The following is a 19,921-nucleotide window of genomic DNA, read 5'->3' as shown; positions in this document are numbered from 1 at the left end:
ACATAATTTTGCGCTGTCACTGTCACTAAGATTGTGGTTTGTTGATGTCTCTACTTGGAAACATGACCCCTTCGCCTCCAACAGGGAGTCCTCCCTGTGCAGCTTCTGGGAGGCCCCTTCTCCATCCGGGACTTCAGGGTTTCTGGAAAACCCTGAGAGAGAGAGAGAGAGAGAGAGAGAGAGAGAGAGAGAGAGAGAGAGCGCGAGCACGGGAGAGAACTGCAACAAAGGCCAGAAGGGTCCCTACCAGAACCCCACAATCATTTCAAATCCCCTTTCCCTATGACAGCAGGGGCCAATGTGTTTTTGATGTGCGTTTGGTTGTTGGCTTGTTTGTTTAATAAAATCTGTGTGTGTGTGTGTGTGTGTGTTTTAATGTCTCAGTGTCTGTGATGTGTAACCATAGCCACTCCACTTTAAAAATTTCCCTTCAAATTTCTTTTTTGCTTGTTTGTTTTTGTGTCTGTCCTCTTCAACCTCTCTCTGTTCTTTATCCCCCCACGCCCATATATTTTCTTTGCCTAAGCAATAATCCCCTGGCCCAGTGACCACGTTCCTGGAGATAAAATCCATTTATCCCTTGTGTTGCTTCACCAACGCCCAGTTATCCGGGGCATTTGGTGACAGACTGGAGCAAGAGAGATGAAGATATTTTTTATTTTGCAGGCCCTGCTCCTTTCTTTAATGTGCCAGCCTGGAGGGGCTTGGGAGTTAAGCAAATGCACCAGGGTCTATGGGTTTGCTCTCTGTGCCTGGTTGTGGTTCTGGTTGCTTCTCATCTGTTTTCCTTTTCTTTGGAAGAGCTGCTAGCTACTCTGCACTTTCCACAACAGTGTTTCAGAGCCTGTGTGCACCAAGGCTGGTGAGTTTCAGGGCGATTATCTCATTTCGCTGGTGCAGAGTGAAGCGGCTTGCAGCCCCTGGGTCAGGCATTCAGCGGAGGGCCCATGTCACAGACCCAACCCGAAGGTTAATTTTCCCTCATTAGCATGTCCATAGTTTGCTTCTAGCCCAGGATCTCAGGTCCTTGCTGTGTCACCTCCCTGCTCCCCTCTCAAAGTCCCTGGTATATTCTGTCTCTCTCCTGGACCCTTCTTCACAACCTTACATTCTGCCAGGTTCCTACTGGGTTCATAGACTCTAATCACTGAAAACCCATTTCATCAATTTTCAGTTTGTCTGTTTTTATTCTAGAGCCTCTTTCCTCCATCCACCTCTCTCTCTCTCTCTCTCTCTCTCTCTCTCTCTCCTCCATGCACTTCATTTACAAAGTATTCTGCTTTATTTGAATTAGTTCACTTCTCCTCTTTTACTTTCTCTCCCCCCCCCCACCCCTTATCCTTTCATTCACTGCTAGTAAAAGCAAAAGATACAAAATGGCCAAGTTCAGCTGCATGTGCGTGGGGGGAGCCAACCATCCCAGCCACCTAAAGTGAAGCTGGAGGTTTCTAATGACAGAAGAAACAACAAAGAAAAGAGAATTGCATTTGCAGCTTAAGTGGGGGCGAGTGTGTTTGTGTGTCTATATCTGTGTGTGTTTTTAAGATTTTTTTAAACTGCTTTTGTGCTGACTTGACAGAGGCGTTTGCCGAAGCTAGTCACAGTATAGGAACTTTGAGTTAACCTCTTATATCAAATGAATCTTCTCATTTAGAGACCAATACATCTCAATCTCTAGCTACGTTGTGTAGACCCAGCCTGAGCTCAATGATACAGGACTGGGGCTTATAATAAAGACCAGATAAAGTTTGCCAAAGTTATTTTTTCCCCTCCATCCTTTTTTAACTAATCTAAAAAATTCCCCCATCTAACAAATAAAAGTTCGAGGAAGTAGCAGCTTTTCCTCAGTGAGCAGAAGGTTGGGGATTTCTTTACCTTTTCACAGCAAGCCTGTTGACTGAAGTGGTTTTCCAAGCTCAGACGCTGAAATGATTTATAGTTTTTCAACGTCATTATTTTGGTGTGTTGTTTAGGTGGGGCTGAGACAATCTAATAATCAATGTAAGGCTGGGGGGAGGGGATTGTCTGTGACCAAGAGGAGAGTTAACACCAGAAACATGAAAGCCAGTCCGGTCTCCAGGGATGGAATTTGGGAAAGAGCCTGCACACGTCTGCTCCTGGGCTATAAAGAAATACATTGTTAACAACAACAAAACAGACAATGCCCTGAGCTCTGCCTTGATTCAGAGCTGAGCTACTTTCAAGATTTTTTAGCAGCACTGTTCATTTTGATGGGGTTTCTGGGCCATTTGAAATTCAACCTTTAGCCAGCCTGCTCATGGGGTATGGTTACAGAATTCATTTTCTGATTTACTACCCCTCCTCCTATATTTTCTTTATTTCCTGATGGCCTCCCATGAGGCTAATTTTTTTCCTTTCTTTTATATTTTCCAGTTTTGTTCTCCCCACAAACGACTCAGTGTTTTTCCTGTTTCTACTGATCACTCATTTGCTTCCTTTCTTTCCTTCCTCAAGAGACAGAGGAAAATAAAAAGCATGGGAGGGGGATTTCCAAATCGTTCCTCTCTAAGTGTTATTAATTACTGTTACAAGGCAGGCGATTCTTAACTAATAACAAAGTTGTAAATTATCCCTGACTTTCAAATATTTCTCATTTGTCAGCTCTGATTGATTTGATTAATATTCCGTTCTTTGAAATAATTTTAGCCACACTTACAATCAGCTCTACTCATGAAGCACTGAGCAGATCATCACCCCTGCACAGGACCCTGTCCCTCTGGTTTTACTTTTCAAGTGAAGTGTTGGTTTTCATCCTGAGGTCCATGATTCTGCCTGCAAAGCAGTGCTGGAAAGGCTCACGGGTAGTTAAACTGCAGAAATTGAGTGGATGGGGTACCTGCGTATGTTCAATGATTATATGTAATTTTGAAAACATTGTTGGGGAAATTAATTGTATTGAAAGAACCAAAAAACTTCATTTCCTAGGTCTCCTAAACATTTTTTTCCCCCCAGATTCAAGGCTGAAGGAATGGATGTTTAAAGGATGCCTAAACCCGGGACATTCACCCAAGCTAAGACCTATTTCTCCTTATTCTCCTCCATACCATTTCTAAGAAAGAGCTGGTCTACTCCTAGCTCACCTAATCAGAGATGGGAATTACTGATGGGGAAAAAAGGTGTATGTTGGGAGTGGGGGGCAGAAAAGGTCAAAAGGTCTCCCGGGACAGGAGCACTCTGAAAACCCCACCTTTGGGAAAGGGGGGTTATATTTTCCAAAGGTCTTTTTCCCTTGCACCATCATATCCAGAATGCGATTTTTGAAGCTATCAATACCTGCTGCCTCCAATACCTCTGGAGTTTTAATCTTAATTATATTATTAAGTGAAGTACTGTGCTGTCAAGGAATTGAACATGATTTATGACGTCTGCCTATTAAAGAATCGATTGTGAATATCGCTACCATCATCTGTCAATATTCTTAGGCCGGGGGTATTTCTCGCTCCACGGTTGTTATTTGTAATACCGAAATGATAGACTGCAGGATAAGGCTATTTCTTCTTCGCAGGACTAGCTTTCCAGGTGCGGCGGGGAGTGAGCGTGCGGAGACAGGAAACTCCGCGCGGCCCACCACTTCTCTCACCCAGGGAGAGTTTTAAGTGTTTTTTTTTTTTTTTTTTCTTAATGTGAAAACCAGTGAATTCTCCTTCGGGCGCGTAGTAGAAGAAGGAAAGCCAGAGTCGTTTTTAGGGAAAGAAAGAACCTCTGCAGGTCGATATCAGGAGCGAGCATTTCCGAGCTGCCAGGTGATTTGCAATGAGACCAGAAGCAAAAAAACAGCGACGAGGGAGCCCCTTTATAGGAGAATGGCTGGATGGGGGCTGGTGGAGCGGGGTAGGGCAGATACCCGGGTCGTGGCTATGCCCTTGGACTCGGAGGTGTTCAATTTCTGGGATCAATCAAGGCTCTCTACTACGAGCCACCCCTACCACGACACTTCCACCTGCTCCCGGATGCTCTGCATAGGTGGAGGCGGGTGCGAAACGCGCAGCGGCTGAGCCCGGAGGAGCCTGAGCGCAGAGGCCTTTTGTCTCCAGACAGAGAGCAGCGCCTGCTTTTTTCCACCCTCGCGGGGCACGGCACGGGGTCATCGGCGAGTCTCAGCCCCTGTTTTAGGGGGATGGGAGGGAGAGGCCATGCATGGCGCCAAAGTCCGGTTCCCGGAGAGGCCTCGGAGCGGAGGCTGGAGCACCAGTGCGGCGTGGGGCGTGGAGAGCAGCCCGAGCGCGGCCAGGGGGCGGCACGGCCTGCGCCCCGTTCCTGCCCTGGGGCCCGCACCGGGCCGCGAGGGCTGCGGAGGCCCCGGAGCCGGTGCAGTGTCCCCGGCCCCGCGAGGGAGGCGCACCTCGCCTGGAGCAGCGCCGCCGCGCCCTGGGCCTGGGCGGGAGGAGGAAGCGCGGAACACGGGGCCTCGGGCTTGGCTGTGGGCCTGGTCTCGGCGCGCCCAGCACTCGCCCTGACCCTCGCCTGGCCTTCGCCGTCCTCACGGCCCAGTCGACTTGCCTCCAGAGTTCCAGCGGGAACAAATGAGCACATCACTGAAACTGTTGGTATTCCTTTTCCCCGGCCAGAGATTTGGGGCCCACACCGTGCGTGGCCACGCGGGGCAGGCCGGATATGGGAAGAGGACCACAGACAGGGAGGGAGGATGCCATGACCCGGCTCCTGGCAGCCCGCAGTGCCCCCTTCTCACCGGGCAGAAAACGGATTGCGGGGCAGAAACCTCTATCCTCAGCCGTGGGATCCCACCTAACTGGCTACCTGCCTGCTCCCTCCCGGCTTCCCTGCTCTGAGGCCTACCCTTGGCCACGATGGTGTATCCTCGGCCAAGGGTAGGCCTCCCTGGGGGGATGGACACGATGTCTGGTACATAGTAAGCACTCAATAAATGTTAGCTGTGGTTCTCATTATTATGAGGCTCGTCCGGTTTCCTCCGTGAGCATCTCCTCTCTCCTACACGTTGATCCCAGATCAACCACCGCATAGCTGCGGTCCCCAAGCCCCCAACACGTGCCTAGGTGTCCACCAGCTGCGTCTGCCCCCTCTAAGCCCCAAAGGCACAGCCCTCCACCCCTAACATACGGGGAGAAAACCCGAGGCCCCTGCCCTTCCTCCCCCAGCGTGTTTGTTCAGGCCTGGACCACTGTGAATGGAAGACACGGAGGCCTGAAGCAAGTGTTAGCAGGTTTCTAATGCGCCCTGCCCCGGTCAGCGCCAAGGGAAGGGAATGTCTGTTAAATAAGAACTTCCTGGGAAAGGGGGTGGTGGTTTGTTTTTTAAAAGCAAACAAGAAAAAAGAAAAGACACTTCAGTGTGGGGTTTGGGAGGAGCAAGGGCAGGCCGAGACAGGGGGAGCAATAGTAGCTGGGTCAGAAGCATCGGGATGACACCTTTTTCTTCCAGAAACAAGTTCTTGGGTAAGCCTTTAATCGGCCTAGGCCGAGGGGAATAAGTTGTCAGAGACAGGCCACTAAATATACATAGGACGCCTTGAGGCCGGAATTTATCTTAAGACCTCAAATAAATATCACCCCGCCTTCTAGATTCTTCTTATTATCAGTAATACTCCGAATATTGTCGTTATTGTTTTGCAAACGACGTTTCGGTCCCGGACAGCCCCTGAATCCTCAGCAGGAGCCACGCCCAGGACGGCGATCACCTGCAGCGCTGGGGCTGGGACTTTGCCCCCATCATCGTCCCTGCCCTCCTCCCCACTCCCCTTAGGCTGATGGATATTCTTGGATGTGGACCCCTTTGAAAAGGACAAATGTCTTGTCAATACAGACCATCCATCCCCTCTTGCTTTCTAATAGTGTGTCGGAGCGAGGAGGGACCCAGGCGCAGGCCCAGCGGCGCGTGTTACGCGGCCTGCGTTGTACTGTAATCACCAAAACCTTGGCCTAATTTACAGCTAATAGATCTCGAGCTAGGGAGTCGGGAAGAAATCAGTGGCCCAAGGAGCTGATTTAAGCTTTGGAAGGATCGGAAATTAAGGGACTGGAAGGAGGATGTGATTCATATTATTCTCTCCCCCCTCCCCCTCCCACACAGGACCAGGCGTCTCCCGGCTCGGCTTTTGGGGATGCAGCCCTTAGCTCTCCGCGGCCCGTGTCCCTGTCGCTCGCTTCCCTCGATCGGGACCACGGTGCGTCTGGGGCGCCCTTCCGTGCGCTCAGACCCCGCGCCCTCCACCTGGCTTCTCCCAGCCCCCGAGAGGAGGCGCTGGCGCCCGGGTCGGCCTCTGATCCCTCCCAGCCGGCGTCCCGGAGCCCCCATTCACAAAGCCCCGCTTGGAGGAGACGACACACACACACACACACACACACACGCACGCACGCACGCACACGCACACGCACACAGCGAAGAGGGGAGCTTGATCTTGTCTCATTGGTGTCTCGGGCCTGAAAGGAAAATCGTTTGGGTAAACAGCCAAGCTTCCAGGCTTAACGCCCGGCTCCCGCCTCCGCCCCCTCCCCCTCCCCCCTCCGCCTCCCCCACTCCCCTTCCACCCCACCCGCCACCCACACTCCGCGCCGCAGCCGGGCCCCGAGCGAGCTCCGCGCGGCGGGCCGGGAGCCCAGGGCTCCCGGGTTCAAAGGGCCGCGGCCCTGAGGGGATGCCCTTCTCGCTGTGCCCCGGGGGGCAGAAGCAGACTGCAGGGCGGTGGGACCGGCCCGGGCCACGGTAGGAACCGCGAAACCTCCCGCTTCCCTAAATAGAGCTGGTCCCGCGGGAGGGCGCCGGGGAGTTCGGAGCCCGGAGGGACCTTTTCGCCAAGACCAAGCGGAGGCCGACCCCCGGGCCCAAGCTGGGCCTGGGCGGCCCCGGCGGGTACCCTGAGCCCCAGCAGGCGTTCCCAGGCAGGTGTGCAAGTGTGTGCACGACCGCGGGCGGGGGCGGTGACCCTCTGCAGGCCGCGTGGCGCTCCGCACACCCCGGGGTGATTACCGGGTCCCCACCTCCCTCCAAACGGGGCGGCTCCTGGAAAAGCCTTTAATCTGATATGAAGCGTTTTCCGAAGTTAGATTCTTTCCGAAAGGAGAGTTCTTCACTTAACTGACTGTAAACATAATGAATAGTTATTAACATGCAAAAAAAAAAAAAAAAGCAAACTTTGTGGTGTTTAAAAGTTTACTGCTCTCTCCCTAGCTCATACTCTCAAGCATGGAAAGAACCTTGAAATCTGAAAATATTCTGATTAGATTATTAGACTTGATTATACGGTGACCCCCCCTTCTTCTAATGAAATTCCTCTCTCTTCTCCTTTCCTCTCTCTCTTGTTCTCTCTCTCTCTTTCTCCTTCTCCCAGTCTCAATCTTGCTCTAATCCAGGAGTCATTAGCAACACCCTCTGGCTACATGTTTTGCATCAGTGAAACATTGTGACATAGTTGTAATACAAACTCTGTCGCCTTGCACTGCATCTTGCGGTAGGAAGTGTAATAGCAATAAAAATCATTTTTCATCTCTAGGCATTATTCGGTGGAAAAAACAAACCCCAGAAAATCTTAATGTGAGAAGTGGAGGGGGTGGAGGAGAGAGAAATGAAAGGAGGGAAGAGAAGGAGGGAGGGAGAAAGAGAGAGAGAAGAAAAACCTTTCCAATTTAGACTGCTCGAAACTAGAGACACATGGATTCAAGCATATTATTTTCTCTGCTTTCCTCTTCTCTGGTTTTGTCCCTGGTCCCCATGGCTGTCCCTCAGTGGACCCCTGGACCCTCTCAGGAATTGCCTCTTAGTTCCCAGGATATCTAAGCAACTCCCTTCTCCCCCAGCACAGCATCCCTTTGGGCGAGAAAGCCCCAGGACTCCCAGGGTCTGGGCCACCCCTTCTCAACTGTCTGGGGTGAGGAATCCTTATTCAAATCCTGCTAAGAAATTGGGGCCTCTTTCCTGTATTGTATCTAGGAATGTTTCCTTGCCTGATGAAGAAGGGACAAACCACCCAGCAAGCCAACCTGTCTATTTTCCTGACGCAGCCCTATAATTTCTGAGCAAGGGCTCTCTGAGAGCCTCCTAATCTTCAGTGAGGAGTACTGCCTCCTTTGCCTGCTGGCCCTTTGGGAACTCACCCTGCCAACTTAGGGAGGGCAGAGTTTCAGAGAAATGGTCTCTATGTTGGATTTGCTTAGGCAGGGAAATGCAGGGGCTTACACACCACCACGTGCACACTCCCCCACCCCCCCCACACCATAGTTCCCAGTTCAGCAATCATTCCATATGGGATCCACCGAGTTCCTTTAAACAAAAACAAACTTGCGTCAAAACTAAATTAGAAAAAGTTTCTGTACCTGCCTGAAAACAAAGAAAACACACAAATTTTATCAACATAAGGTATACACTCTTTTTAACAGGAAATATCTTTTTTGTGTGTGAAAATATTTTACTATAACCCTATCTCTGGGACAGTGCACTTTGAAAACAAATTGAACAAATTCACATATGCGTTAAATTTTCTGTATATTTTTAGTCTTGTGGGCTTAAGAGTAGGGCAAAACTCCTAAGTTACCAACTGGATAAAATAGGGTCAAACTTGCACCTTAGAGAGAAATGCTGTGTGATTTGTAACTCTTGCCGTTCCTGTTTTCACTGGCCCACAGGTGTACAAGTTAGGGGCTGCATTTTGTGGTTATTTTGTCAGCAGAGCCAAGGGCTGCAGGGAACAAGTCCCAGTAGGCTGGCGACTGGCATGGCGCAGCCCCCCTGATGTCCGTCTGATCAGAATGAGTGGATTTCGGTGGAACTCGTAATTGGGAAGGGATGACTTCATAAGCACCCGCCTCATGGGAGATATCTGCATTGGCCACAGCTGAGTGGCCCGAAACACACGGCGGCCCCAACCCGTGGCAACCCGTGGCCTCCGAGAGGACATCGCTCATTTATTTTACCTTTTCTATGAAAGCAGCATCACAATTTAGACTTGGAGATATTGTACCTATATATCTTTCTCCTGTTATTTGCCCTTTATCCCAGTGCAGACATTACGGGATATGTCGGTCACAGATCACGGGTTTTAATTGGTGGGAAGAAGGCCTGCGCGTTTCGGCTTCTCTTAAGGTTTAGATGAAGGAAAAACTCCGGTGACGGTCAAGTTAGGCAGGAGGCTGGGCGGCATGTCCGCGTAATTCCAGTTTCCGCAGCGAGGTGGCGCTCCAGGGTACGGCAGCGCGCCGGGCTGTCCGGCGCCGAGCGGCGTGGCCTCGTTCCCGCAGTGAGGCGGCGGCCACCGAGCATCGTTCACGCCGGCTTCCTTTCGCCTCGGCGTCAAAAGTCGGGGAGCGCTCAGACCCGCTAGGCCGACCTGTCCTCGGGGTGGGCGAAGGCCCGAGGCCGCGACGGGGAAGCTGGCGGCGGCAGGGAACGCGGCGGGACCCAGGCCGGGGCACATTCCGGGCGCCTTGGCTCCGGGGAATCTCTGAAGTCCGTATTCGCGGTGGGACCCGGGCGGGGCCGGTGCAAGGGTGCGGGGCCCGCAAAGCCCGGGGACCGCGCGCGGGGTCAGCCTTGGTCCAGTCGTGGAAGGCCGAACCCAAACACACCGAAGGAGTCGCCCAGCTCCTTCTCCCCGGGCTCGGGAGACTTCGCTTCTTTTTTTTCTCCCCCCGCTTTTTAAAAAATTAATATAAAATAAAGGAAAGAAAATCTAATGCATTCGTTATTGGTTTGTCCCCAAACTAGGTAGTTTTCCAGTTTGATAGGTTTTTCTTTTTCCTTTCCTTTCCTTCTCGTTCTTTACATTTTTCCCTTTCGTCCCCCCCCCCCCCCCCCCGTTTTTCTTTCTTTTCTTTCTTTCTTCTTTTTAAAACCTACTTCTGAGAGCTGGTACCTTGTGGGTGGGTGGGTGAGAGAGAGGAAGAGAGAGAGAGAGAGAGATTAACACCAGCCCTGGAATACCCAGAATTGGGCAAATGGCAGCGAAATTGAAGAAGAAACTATTTTGATTTATTGAACTACTTCCATACATGCGATTTCATTTTCACACAATTGCCTTCCGTGGGTATCTCACAAGCTCTAAGTCAAAGACGACTGGGAGGAAATGCTTTTCACCCTGTCACTCTCAACTTGTGGTTGTTGGGCCCATTACGACCAGTTTGGAAAAAATACTAGAAATAATAATACTAATAAATAGTCACCATGAACAGCATTTCCATCCTGCATGAACTTTCTCCTACGTAGCTCTGTGCCTGGATCTCTGGGACCCGGGCGACACGCGCAGCCATTTAGGCTGGGCCCTCTTTTCAACAGTTTGATCCACTGGAGGGCCCTGCCCCGAGAGCTGCCCCCTTACCCGGTGGCTTTGGGTGCCCGGCCTGGGCCCTGGCTGCCACCGGGAAGCTTTCCTGAGGCTGCACCCGGTCGCTGACTTGTCACCAGCTGCACTTCTTCTTTTAGTCCGTACTTTTGGCCACCTCACCTTCCTTGAAGTTTCCTGGTATAAACGCAGGAAATTTCGGCATTAGGAGTCTGCAGAAACTCAGAGGGTCAGGTCATGAGGAATGTTAACGTGGCGACCAAGGATTATAAACATGATCTAAAAGTCTCTTCCAATTCATTTCTTCAAGTATTTATTTGAGTTAAGCGATGAAAAGTGACAGTTGTGAAATAGACAGCTTTTAAAAGTAATGAAGTCAGATGAGGATTTAACCTGTCGATTGCTATAAATCAACTTTGAAAAAGACAAATTAAGAATATTACTTGGGCGCCTAACCGCCAGCATTCGCTGTGCGGGCTGCAGACCCTGGAATCTGCTTGCTATTGCCCTGGGAGCAGCGGCCCCGCAAGGCTCTGAGATTGGAGCTTGGCCCTTGGGTGACTGAGCGGTCCTGGGACTTGCGCTGCCTGAACGTGACATTTTGGCAGAGGTGGGTGTCCACTTCCCCTCGGACTTGGGCAGATTTGGGCCACCGCAGTGTGTCTTGGGCAGGTGACCCCAGCCCTCAGCACAGCTGGAAGTTCAGAGGGGCCGCCACCCACAGTAAATGCCATGATATAGATGGGCGCTTAGCCCAGCTCCCCTCCCAGCTGAGGGTGCCAACTTCCTCCAGCCGAGCGGAGAAAGACCGGGGCCTGCCTGACCCCCAACCCCTGGCCTGCCTTAACTAACCCTTTGGAAATGGCGGCAGAGGCAGGGAGGAAGGTGAGGAAGAAGAGCAGGAAACTAAATTTCCCAGGGGCCCAGGGATCCTGGGGGTGGGGTGGGGAGGGGAGGGGAGGGAGGTGCTTCGGGTTCTCAGTGACATCAAATGGCCTCATCTACAAGGGAACCCGGAAAAGAAAGGGACCGAGACAGGCATCTGGAGGTCTTGTGATGGGGAGAACGATCTTAGTTCTCCACCTGCCCCAGTCAAGGGGTTCAGATATGGCTTCTAAGGAAGGTGAACTGGTGGGGTGTTTTGAAATAAACTGGACACAATTTCTTGGAGATCTTAAGTTTCCCACAACTGCAATTTTAGTCAAAGCCAGGCTTGGGGGGACAGTCCCCTTCCCAGTGACTTCACCCCCAGGTCCCCATCCCACCCCAAGTCTGAAGGAGCATGCCCGGAGCTTCTGGCCCTCTGGGTTAGCTAGGGTCTCTTTCCTCCAACACTTCTCCCAGATGAGGAGGGCATAGAGGTTCCCCCCTTTTCCTTTGCCCCTCTCCGACGTTGCTTCTTGGAGAAGTCGGGCATCCGATATCCTCCCGGAAGAGGCCCCGCTCTGCTGGAGCACCAGCAACAGGTCCTATGCACTTTATCCCCTGAGTCCTCCACCTCTTTCCCTCTCCATCCTCACTTCTTGGGTCAACTGAGAAGAGAGGGAGTACCTCTCTTTTGCTCTGTCCTGGGACCACCGAGCGCAACCCAAGGAAAGTGAGGAGACGGCGCCCGAGTTTGGGGGCAAGTGCCAGGCCACTTGGCTCTTAGAGACGTTCTGTTGCCCCCGCCTTAGCCCTGCTCTGAATTCTGACTCTAGGCTGGAGGCTGTGACTCAGAGGACTGAGGATGAGACCCAGGAGAAAGTGATTGGGAGAGAGAGCGAAGAGGACCACACCCTCCCCAGGGACAGTCACTAGCGACGTGGGGGCAAGTTGGGCTGGTGGCTCCACTCGGCCCATCGTGGCCTGCGACGCCACCTCGCGGCCTGGGGGCCTGCTGCCGACCTCGTGCAGCGTCCTCTCCCCCTTCAGGTCGATTTCCCTTCTCTGCAGACCGCGACTCGGGGAAGGAGGCGCCCCACCCGGGCGCACAGGGCTCCCGCACTTCCCGCGCCCAGCCCGCCCTCCGGGTCAGCCGGGCTGGAACCCGGCGGCTGGGACCCCGCCGTCGGCTGCGCGGCCACCACCCTCCGCCCGCCCCGCTGGCGCCAGGGTTCCCAGTGTCCCAGGCTGGGGCATGAGGGGCACAGGGCACGTCCGGACCCACCGGGGTGGAGGGTGGAGAGCGGGGACGGCGACTTCCAGTTTCCGGCCGGGCGGAGGGAAACTCGTCGGAGGGGGCAGGTAGAGACTCCTCCTCCACTCCGCCCCGAGGCAGCCGGACGCGGCGAGCAGCGCTTCTCCGCCCGCCCGAGCGTTTCCATAAATCAGGCTGCTGGCAGGCTGCTAATTAGCTCAGGCCGAAAAGAATAGGAAGAGGGAGAGTCCAGTAGCGCTCGGTGGGGTGGGGTGGGAGCTCAGTAGGTGGGAGATCAGAATTTCCCGGGGACCAACAGGAGAGTCCTTGGGACACGTCAGCAGCCCCCGCGGAGGCCACCGCAGGTCACTCCCTCCGCCCCCCACCCCCAGCCAAGGCCTCCAAGCTGGGCCTCCAGATCACCAGCCCCCAGCACTGAGCGCACCTCGATGTTCGACCCGGCCCGCCCACCCACGCCGACTCCCCCTCTACCCCTCGCTGAGCCAGCCCCGCGTTAATTAACTCTCCCCTCACCCCCTGCAATATCGCAGGACTTTCACAACTCATCCCCGAATGTTTCCTCAAGGAGGGTCAGTCACCTCAAGGCTTTTGGAATAACGGGGTTCTCCCAGGGATGGAGGATGGTGTGGGATAGGATGTTGTAAACCTGTTCTTCCTCGCCCAATGAAAAGGCTAGACGGGTCATTCAAGATTAGAAATAACAGTAAAGTTGGATTATTGATTTCCATGTAAATCCAGAGCAGAGGACGCAGCGAGTGAGAGCAATTACTGTTTATTTTCTCTCTTTTCCTCCACTACCCTTCTCCCGGTCCGCCTGGCTCTGGTCCCCCCGCCACCCCCCACCACCAGTCCTCCCCGCCCTCCGCCGGGAAGGGACTCTGCGATGACATCACCGCGGAGACGCGCGGCCTCCCCGCCCCCGGCCCCGGGACCCCAGAGCGGAGATTGACAGGTGTCGCTCGCAAGGACAATGCTTTCCAGGTGTCACCATCACAGTCTCAGCCCTCTCAACCTGCCCTTTCTACCCCCTTCACTTCCAACTCTGCTGCCCCTCTATTTCTCCTCAGAGAGAAGCCCTCTCATCCCCCCCCCCCCCCCCCCCGCTCCAGCTCCTCGCATCTGGGCAACGGGGCCCGGGTCTGGAGATGCGGGCAGGGGTGGCGGGGTCTCTGCCTGCTGCCTGCCGCGGGGCGGCTGGGAGATGCCAAGACCATCAGTAAGGGGCCAGGCGGCGATAGCCCGAGTGGGCAAAGAGGGAACGTGTGTGTATTTTAAAGGAACCAGAGCGGTCTCTGGACTTCCCTGCCTTCGCTCTCCATCCTCTCCCCCACCCCGACACACACACACACATAATATAACAGGCGCGAAGATAATCCTGCCATCTGGCAAATCCCAAATTTGGCGACCAAGCTCTGAAAGCCACGGCGAAGTGTCATCCTGGGAGTAGATGCCTAGTGCTGCCCGGCTCTCCGGAGCTGGGACGAGGGCTCTGAGGTCTGCGCCTGCACCTGCCCGTACCTCGGCTGGATCCTCTATCCCTGCCCGGACCCCACAGATTTTGTGAAGTTTTCCTTCCTCAGTGGACAGAGGCTCTGGGGGTCGGGAATGGGGACGCAGGAATTTTGCCCCCCCCCCAGTTCCCACCAATACTGCTTCAATGAGCTAAAACCCAAATTCGGCTTCATTATGTAACACCAAATGTAATTTATAGCTGGGCAGCCAGTCGGCGGCGATTTAGATCATTTGGTGATAAGGATCACACTTATTAGATTTCTTCAAAGCCGATGGGGGTTTTCTTTTTTTTTTTAAAGGAGGGCATTTGTGCTAAATTGCCCAGTGCTGGTGTGATAACTGTCAAAAGTTTGACATCAAAAGAGCTAATATTATTCAGTTACTAGAGAAGCTGTCTGTCTAAATAAGAATATCTTAATTACTGCATGACAAAGGTAGGAAGGGGTCGGATCTGAAAAGGGGAGAGGCATTCAGCCACTCCTTTTGATGCTCTATCTATATTAGACCAATGTGCCGCTCTTAATCAGGCCTAGTCCGATTTCTTCTCCTCTCCCCGTCGGTCCTCTGAACTTTATAACTATATGTAAACACGTTGTCAGTGGGGACATAATCTCAGGTTCTTATTAGAAGAAATTTCCATCCTTTCCCGTTCTAGATTAGCAGTGGAGTCCCTCCATCAATGAAGGGACTAAGGTTTCGTGGACAATAATGTGGCAATTGTTGATGGTTTGTGACCCATAAAATGTGGAGGTGACTGTTCTGGCTTTGGTATGTAATTATGCAAAACACTTACCATAAAGGCTTGCCATTCGATCTAATGGCAGTCCCTGCGGTCTATTTCAAAAAGGGAGGGTCTATGTACAGAGAGAGAAAAGTAACATTTGTTTTAACACAGGTTTTATGGGGGGGATGGATAAATACAAACACATCGCAACGCCGCCCAAAGTATTTTTTCGAGTCAAATTAAAATAATTACGAGGGGATTTAATAAGTTAATCATAGCAACACGGCCCATCCAAACACAGAGGGAGGGTCGTTCAGGCTTCAGCCCACCACCTCCCCGACCTGGGACTGGGTTTGTGGGTGGCGATTCACCTCCTGCTCATGCAGGGTGGTGTGCGTCTCTGTCTCAGCTCAGTCCACCTGGGCGACTGGCTAGGATCTAAAGCTCAGTCTGGGGCTGAGATTGGGGGAGGGGTGGGCTAAGTCCCCACCCCCAAATCTTTTCCGCAGAATTATTTGACAGAAGGCATTTTAATAAACCAGTTCTCTCCCAAGAAGCCCTCCCCCACATTCCCTTTGCCTCTAGTGCCCTCAAGCCCCCAGGATTTAGGGGCCCACAGAAAGGCTGGTGGCAGGGGATGCCGGGGCAGGAAGGGGTGCCCGGCTGATTTGGGTAAGATGTCTAAACGCAGCGTCCAAGCTCAGGGTCGTCAGCTCGGGGGCCGACTTCCAGCAGCTAAAGCAGCACCTTTCCAAGCCACCTGAGGGTTTTTCTTTTCTTTCTTTCTTTCTTTCTTTCTTTCTTTCTTTCTTTCTTTCTTTCTTTCTTTCTTTCTTTCTTTCTTTCTTTCTTTCTTTCTTTCTTTCTTTCTCTCTCTCTCTCTCTCTTTCTTTCTTTCTTTCTTTCTTTCTTTCTTTCTCTCTCTCTCTCTTTCTTTCTTTCTTTCTTTCTTTCTTTCTCTTTCTTTCTTTCTTCCTTTCTCTCTCTCTTTCTTTCTTTCTTTCTTTTCTTTCTTTCTTTCTTTCATAATAGAAGGAATTAAAAAGGGCTTGAAGGAGGAGAGGTGGAATGAGATGGGAGGGTGGTCACCGGTCCCGACCCAGCCCTAGCCGCTGGCTAAAAAGCAAGCGTTTCTCTGTAATACCACGGGCCCCCACCCTGCCTGGAGAGGAACCCCCCGCACTCGGATCGGCTCTGCGTCCAGCTCGGCGGCCTCGCTGCCCGCCGCGCAGTGACGTTGCAGTGTGAGCCCGGCAGAGGCAGGCAACAGGGGATTTTTTCAAGGGGGAAATGATGATTAAAAGGGAGAATCATCTAAATATCAAAGTGACATATGGGGAGACCTGGAAAAAATATTTAAGCTATTGAAAAGCAAATAAAGAAGCAGGCACTTAGGCTGGGAAATTAAATGTTATGTTTAAGATGGTGCTTTTGTGCGGGCTTGAAGATTTCCGATTCATGTACACATAATAAACACTCAGGTTTGTCATCTGGAGGTGCAAATCTGAAAGATATTCCAACAAATGAAGTGCTGGCAGAGAGAGGAATAAAGAGATCGGTGCCTGTCAGGGGTCAGGCAGCCTGAGATTGCTTCTAGAGATCTTTTGAAAATTTCACACGATTGAAGGCTTAGGGGCTTCACTGTGCTTGCATTTCAAACTCAGATCAGTGGGATCACAATCAAAAATAGAGGTCTGGAAAATTTTGATGCAAAGATGGCCACGGGCTGCAGCATTTCGCTCACTAGCTCACTCTCTCTCTCCTTTTTTTTTTTTTTTTTCTTTCCAAGACAGACACCCTGACATGGCTGTGATCCTTTGGATGACAGAGTTGTCAGAAAAGAAAGAGAAAATTGCATCTTGTCTCATAACTTCCTTTCAGTCAAAGGAATTTAGGATCTTATTTCCAATAAGAGAGAAAAATGATTATTTTCTGGCAGGCAAAGGACTCTAGCTCAGAAGAGTTTTGGATTTCATGATTAGTTATTTACTCCTAGACATTTAGGTCTGGGGTCTCCTCTTCATTTATCCAGAGTATTAAGATGATTTCTCATTCAGCTTGTGTTCCTACATTACATTAAAATTTCTTACCACTGTCAATCTTATGCAAGTTCGGGTGGATAAACAAAAGTATATACTTACACATACATATGTATATGCACACACAACTGTAATTGTTAAACCTGGAGACTGGCCTAGCTGCTTCATATTTTGTGGGATTTCGTGCTCACTCATATTTCGTCCACCCCTCAAGATGTCAGCACTTTCTGATTCAAACAGGACACAGGAAAATCAATTGTCTCTGTGATTGATCCATGGCGGGCAGGGGGAGAAAATAAAGGAACTGGGGAGGGTGGGTTCTATGAGAACAGTTCTAAGGAACTCTGAAATGGGACCAGGCTGAGTAGATGCAAAGAAGCTGGTTTGACAGGGCTGTAGAAGACTTTGCGAACAAGCATAAATAATGCCAATTATGCTAAAGTTGGAGCCATCTAAAATCAATTTCTATTAGTTGGGCAGACTTTAGGAAGAGAAAAAAAACAAGGACTAATTAATCATCAATTTGCCAATTTTAATTTTTACCTAGCTGTGTTAGACAAACGACAATGTACTTTGGGGAAATAATCTAAATTATAGTTGGGTTTCATTAAGTCTGAGACCAGGATGAGCAGAAATTAGATTGCTGAGAACTTCTCTGAAGGGCATGTATTAAGAGCAGTGATCCCACAGTGGAGGAAGAGACCGGAATAAAGAATGTCTCCTTATCCCTGAATTATGGAGTCAAACCACTTAAGAATGTGTGTTCTTTAACAGGTGGGCAGACAGGGAAAACTGTAAGAGTTGCTCTAACTGGTTTTACAAGTTCAAATCCTTGATTCCTCTAGTTTCTGTCAATTGGAGCAGCCGCTGCCAGCGCCTTGGAGTTGGGGAGTGGCGGCAGGACCCGGGAGGCCGCTGGGCCGGTGGGACAGGCCTCAGCTGTGGAAGCTTTCTCTCCTATGCCAGGCCGAGGGGGAGAACTTGGCTTCTGGAGCCCCGGATTTAGTGATTACAGAAGGAAGGCGGGGAAAAGTAGACTGCCCCTCAGACCTCACATTTAGAGCCTTAGCAGATACCCAAGTTGCCAGGGCAGAACGTCCCACTCTGGAGGTTTAAGGAGGGAGTGGCCCCATGTCGACAGGGCAGCCACTACCCTCAGATCAGCTTCTCCAATATATATATTTTCCAGACCCACAGTAAAGGAATAGACAGCAGGTCCTAAGTATAACTTTTAAAAACTTGAGCAGAGATGCAAACGAAGGGGAGCCTTCTCTTTGCAAGAGGGCCACCCACTGGGCTCTCAATCTCGCTCTTTCTCTGTCTTCTACGAGGGACCAAGGCCCCCAGCTGGGCTTTAAAAGCGGGGTTTTGCACAGTGAATACGGTGGGGCCTATCCTGGCTTCCAGGAAAATCGCTTAGAGTGAAAAAGGGCAGGCGGGATAACGGGCAGAAAGCAGGGGAGGCAGGAGGGGATCCTTGGCCGAATGGAAACTGTGCCGCCTCCGAGCCGGAGCCGCGCGCAGGCCCCAGCGGGGAGGGGCACAGCGGGGCGAGGATTCGGCAGAGATCAACGCCACCGTGGGCGCGCCGAGTGCCCGCGATAGCCCCTGCGTCAGGCTGGAGAGGGTTCGAGGCTCCTCCGGTGGGACGTGGGAGTTCTTGGGGTAACCTTCCCTGCAGAATGTAGAGCTGGCAGGAGGCTCCATAAAAACAAACAAACAAAAAACATCATGAAGATGCGGTCTTGAGGGCCGCCTGCTTTGCCCACAACAGAGGGGTTTTCTCGGGCCTGAAGGGGAGGTGAAACTCATGCATCTCGGATCCCACCTGGGACCCGCGAGGAATGCCCCTTCTGCAACCTATTAACCAGGAACTCCGGGACGGGGTGGGGGGAGGTGGAAGAGGGCGACAACTCCAAGTGAAAGGCTGCGGGTGACCTCCCGGTCCTCATGTTCTACCATCTCCAGTCCTGGGAGCTGAGGACACGAGTAACCTTCTCGCCGTCCTATTCTCGCTTTGAAAAAAAAAAAAAGAGTGAGGTCACAGGGGAGAACGGCAAAGTGGAGGTCAGAGGCTTCAGGGAGCTTGAAAGGAACCCGTGCCTCTAGGTTTTAAAGCATACTAAGCCGAAAACAGCCCAAGCGCCTCTGGCAGCCCATGGGCCAGAGCTCGGTATCTCTAGGACAGCGCGGGCGCCGAGCACTCTGCTCCCGAAGCGTCCCGGGCCAACCCCTGGGCTGGGCCCCGCGCGCCTCTGCCTGTCCGGCCTTGAGTCAGGAGACCCTGAGTGCACCCCTCTTCTCAGCTTCTGGATCCCTTAGGACAGGGTGGCTGTGGGGGGCGCTGCCAAAGGCAGGGAGAGCGCGGGGCTCAGGTGGAGAGCTCCGCGGCACTGGAGGTTGGGCGCCCACGGCCGGGGCCCCATTCCAACCCCTAAGCCGCACGCTCTGCCCGCTCCAGGAGTGAGACATGCAAACATTCCCGGCCTAGCCGAATGCTGGAGAGGGGAAAAATGGAGCGACCAGAGACATCTTCCGGCTGTGTTACCACTGGCGCGGAAAACTGAGCGTTTCCAACGTTGGAAACCTCCCGTGTGCTGGGAGAGGCCGGCCTCGCGGGGCGGCGAGAAAGCAGTCGAATTCCGTCATTGCCATCTTGACCTTTTCTAAAATGATGTTTTTTAAAAAAATTATGAAACTAAGAACTCCAGGCGAGGCAACTCCTTTCTTCCCGTTTTGATACGACATCCACTAAATAAAATCCGCTTTTAAGCCGTTTATACTCTAACTTCAAAGGAACACATGTTAATTTTACCTTTATTTAAATTATTGCCCGGCTGACTTGTGAGGGGTTCTTCCCCTCCTCCAGCCCTCCCTCTAGATTTTAACATATGGAGTACTGTAATGATTCAGCACCACTCTGAAAAGCAGGCAGCTTTTTTGTTGATATTATTAATTAATATCACTTTTGTTGAGATTGTTAATTTCATGGAACCCTCTTTAAAGTTTAGCCTGAAATGCACGTGCCAGGACACAAATGGCGAGTGTGTCGGTTATCTCCAATGACCTCTAAGTGGCGACACACCAGGAACAGACCCGACGTCTCCCTGGGTCTCCATGGTCTGCTCCTGCAGACCATGCCATGTGGGATTTCGTGGCACGATCTCCTGGTGCCCATGGCTCCTTGATCTAAGCCCAGGCATGAATATTTTTACGCTAAGCACGCCCAGGTGACC

At 51.9% G+C, this 19,921-nt stretch overlaps 1 long non-coding RNA gene across 1 annotated transcript in view; it reads left to right on the top strand.

The window, feature by feature from the left end:
* The first annotated feature begins 6,557 nt into the window (after positions 1 to 6,557).
* LOC137201548 (uncharacterized) overlaps positions 6,558 to 19,921 on the top strand; it is a 44,125-nt gene continuing 30,761 nt past the window's right edge. Inside the window, exon 1 of the long non-coding RNA XR_010932217.1 lies at positions 6,558 to 6,702. This is a non-coding gene — a long non-coding RNA (uncharacterized lncRNA). The remainder of the gene's footprint in view (positions 6,703 to 19,921) is intronic.

Source organism: Pseudorca crassidens, chromosome 1, assembly GCF_039906515.1.
Source record: "Pseudorca crassidens isolate mPseCra1 chromosome 1, mPseCra1.hap1, whole genome shotgun sequence".
In the NCBI taxonomy this organism is placed as follows: domain Eukaryota; kingdom Metazoa; phylum Chordata; class Mammalia; order Artiodactyla; family Delphinidae; genus Pseudorca; species Pseudorca crassidens.
This window is presented reverse-complemented; position numbering and strand designations above follow the sequence as displayed.